This window comes from Chenopodium album, chromosome 1, assembly GCF_948465745.1.
Source record: "Chenopodium album chromosome 1, dcCheAlbu1.1, whole genome shotgun sequence".
NCBI classification, from domain to species: Eukaryota; Viridiplantae; Streptophyta; class Magnoliopsida; order Caryophyllales; family Amaranthaceae; genus Chenopodium; species Chenopodium album.
The window spans coordinates 81,749,733-81,754,048 of record NC_137834.1 but is presented as its reverse complement, the minus strand read 5'-3'; positions in this window follow the sequence as shown (position 1 = coordinate 81,754,048).

The window sequence follows — 4,316 nt, the reverse complement described above, 5'->3', positions numbered from 1 at the left end:
CATATTTTAGTGGGTCACTTGTACAAATTTGTGTCTGTTTATCCGAGATTAAATTTGGATCATTTGTCAATTAGCTTACTACTTACTGTACTATAAATAGACAATTAGTGTCCATGTTACTTTGATTTTAATTTGGGCTTAAATCAATTCATGTTACTTCATATTTTAGGTAGAGTCCAATTTCATGTCAATTAAATGGGAATGCTAGCTTTGTCACTTTTATGATAGCACTCTAATAGGAATTGCCCAATTGTATGGTTGTGCTTCCATTTCACAAGAATATATATTTATTATACACCAAGGTAAATATTCAAATCACTAGATGAAAAATTAATGGAGAATATTTAATCAACACCGCGACACATGGTTAACTAACATCATTAATCATTATAGCTAGGGAAAAAAATAAAAACCAATGCAATAATTAGAAGATACTTAAAGATTTGCTTCACTAAAGAATCCAATTACTTCTAAAAGTGGATTAAGATATTTATTAAAAACTCACGTAAGCAGCAATATGATAAGGATGCATTGACTTAGGAGTTACCACAAGTTTATACCAACCACAACCATACATATATATTAATATATAATACATCGTATATATAAGTAATTAATTACTACTCTATTAATTTACCCTGGAATATGACTGAGGGTCTGTTCTCATTTATATAATTTTAGTTCAGTTCAGTTCAGCTCTAATCAGTTTAGTTCAGTTCAGCTCCTAATTTTCCTCTCTCATAAAATATTCATTTCAGCTTAGTTCAATTCAATTCAGTTCAGTTCAGTTCCAATCAGTTCAGTTCAATTTAGCTCATTTCAGTAAATGTGAACAGACCCTGAGTGTAAATGTTGTTTTAAAGAATACTACAAGAAGGGGGGGTTGAATTGTAGTATGAGAGATTAGCCAAACTTTTTGCGGAATTAAAATTAAGTTAGCTAAAGGAACTGAAAGATTAACTGAAGGAACTAAAGAATGCAAGAGAGATTTTACGTGGAAAACTCCTTGGCCCTAACAAGGAGAAAAACCACGACCACTTGGGATTTTGGGAAACGAATCTTCACTATAATAGGGCAAATGATCCTATTACAAGCTAACGACTCAAACTCAAGTTCCTCTACGAACTTGAGACCCTGAGGAACAAGTCACCCAACTTGTTACTCTTCTCTTATCTTTCTCTCTTCTCACTTCTCTGTTCTCTATTCTCTTTCTCTTCTCTTTCTCTTCTCTTTCTCACTTCTCTTTCTCATACACAAACGTTCACTCGAACTTCCCCATTCCCCAAATTACAACTCGAAAAGTAAACAAAACTCTAGTATAAGAACATTAAGAACACTCTAATGAACTTGTGTGGAATTGACACATGACTCGATTTGAAGCTTGAAAACTTATGTGAGCAAGGGTGAGTTTTTCCATCAGATTTCAAAGACTATTTATAGAGCAATAAACGTATAGGAAAATCCTCTTTGTGCAGCAAATCCATTACGCCACTACTCATACCCACTAAGAAGATCATGTCCCTTGAATTAAGGAACCATGAACTCCTCAATGTGCAAAACCATGACTGAAGAAGAACATGGGAGAGTAGGCCGCAAGTTTTGGAAAACATGGGAGATTTTATTTTGTTAAAGATATTTTCCGAAAATCAGAAAAAGAAATAAAATAAAATCTTTTTAATTTGAGAAAAAGATAAACGTTTAAACTATAACAGTTTTCCTAAAAACTAGCATGCACAATATTTTATCCTAAGAGCAGGCCAATTCCACACAGATTTTTCGAGTGCATATTAATATCTTATACTTACATAAATCCTAAAATATAAAAATATATTTAGTCTTCATGTTCTCTGATGAAGCTTCTAGTCCGAGGCTTCTGTTCCTTGAGAGGAACTTCTCTTCTCTGAAGCTTATGTTCCCTGAGGGAACCTTCTCTTCTCCAGTCTTCATTTCTGAAGCGCCAGTTCCTGTGAAGGAACTCTTCTATATGGATAGCTCTACTTCTGGCCTTTTTGTTTCTCATGGTATTTTTACAAGACACTTCATTCTCCTAGTCTTTGTAACTGAGTACACACTTAAACAATCAAGCACTTATTAGTTTGTAAGTAAGTGAGGTTGTGTTATCATCAAAATCATTAAGTCCAACAGTAAATTTTGGAGTATGAAGTATGATACTTTCCTATCCAATGCAACCACAAAGCAGAAATAACAGAGTTTTAGTTAGGTCATGCAAGATGGAATTATCTTGTCTCAACCAATCAATTCTAGCATTATTATAGCCCGTTGGATGTATGGGTTATATTTTGGCTAAAATCCTACTAAAAAATCACGTATTGGTTCAATTCACCAATCATACCATGAACAAGTTGTTTTAAGGGCTTTCGATAACCCAAAAAATATATATGTAGTATTTATTAACAATATCATCGTGATTCGTGAGTATATTTATTTTTGTCGTCAAATAGCAATTCTGACAAATTAGGGAGAAGAGAGAATAGAATAGAATGGCTTGATTATTATTCATTAATAGGTTGAGTATTTATACAAAACCTAAGCTCATAAGATAGGAAACAATCTTCCTAAAAGATATACGTTTAACCATAAACCCTAAAGATATATTCTCAAAATAATATCTCAACATAAATATCCTAATTAAATATATTATTCTCTTAATTGATATCTACGGAAAATTTTCCGATATCTCTAACACCCTCCCGCAATCGTAACGACAGTAACACGAACGTTGCGATTGGAAATTCTTCACTTTGTTGAAGCCGAGATGCACACTCTTGTGATGTCGCCTTCAATTTTTTTTTTCTTTTTCAATGATGAGAACGTTCATCTTTTCGAACTCATCAGTCATCAATCAATCAAGCAGGAACGTCATTCTTTTCGAACCTGCAAATATAATAATTTTGATTTTCCATGAGCAAAACCGAGCTCCAATCAAATATTGGTTTGTCAGAGTAAACCACACTCAAATTTCTTATTGGTCTTTCAGAGTAAACCACACTCAAATCTTGGTCTTTTAGAGTAAACCACACTCAAATCTCTTATTGGTTTTTCAGAGTAAACCACGCTCATATCTAAAGGAGCAAAATCATGCTCGAATCAACTCACAAACCTTGTCTCACGGCACAAGGAGAACCAAATATATCTTGTTTCACGACACAAGAGAGTCGTTTTTTTTTTTTTTTTTTTTTAGAATATATCTTTAGGGTTTATGGTTAGACGTATATCTTTTAGGAAGATTGTTTCCTATCTTATGAACTTAGGTTTTGTATAAATACTCAACCTATTGATGAATAATAATCAAGCCATTCTATTCTATTCTATCTTCTCTCTAATTTGACATGGTATCGGAGCCAGCGTGACAAAAAGGTCACGGGTTCGAATCTCATCCGCCCCTCCTTCAAAGTGGAATTAATTCGCACCAAGTATGAGTGGGCCTGTGCTGCATCCACATTTCAAGCCCAAAGAGCCTTTCATGTGAGGGGGAGTGATAGATTATAAAACATATTCCTGGACCTCAACCATTAGCTTAAGCTTTTGGTTGAGTTGGTCCTTTAACAAATTCAGAATATGAAACAAAAGCAAAAATATATGTTGCATTTATCAAATAACTAATCTACCTCCACAGAATATGTTCTTGTCGTTGAAATTAAACATTTAAAGATCCAAGTATTAAGGAGATTCTTCTTGACTTACGAAGACCATTGCTTGCAAGAGTTGCAAGTAAGCTAGCAAGAGTATTAATGCGACAGCATTCTCAAGATATATGAAAAGACCACACAATTCCAAAAGTAAAATAAAAATAGCATTACATGTGATAGGTAATTTCTTACGTCTTCTGTTTATTTTATTAGATGCATCACTTTTCATTTTAGCAAATAAGGAGGTGTTTGGTTCATTAAGTTGAAATGAATTGGTAAGAAATCTCATACTAGACAGGTATGGATTCTAAAACTCATACTTGTTCAAAGTTATTTGGTTTTATTGTTAGAATGAATTCTTTTCTTCATTGATAGAACAGATTGTGAATCCTAGGGGGAGGGGTGGGTATGAGATTCATGGGTAGGGGGGTGGGGGGGAGTTAGAACCCCTTAGTTATGAGATTCCATTACTAAAAATCTCAACCAAACAAAAAGCTAGATGGAATGGATTCTAATTCCATTCCATTCGATCCATTTCAAATGATCCAACCAAACGACCTCTAAATTATCTCTATCACTTTCCTATCTCATGGACCTTATTTTTTTTTTCTCTCTATCTCTTTTTACCCCAAAAGTGATGCAATTTAAAAAACGGATGAAAAATTA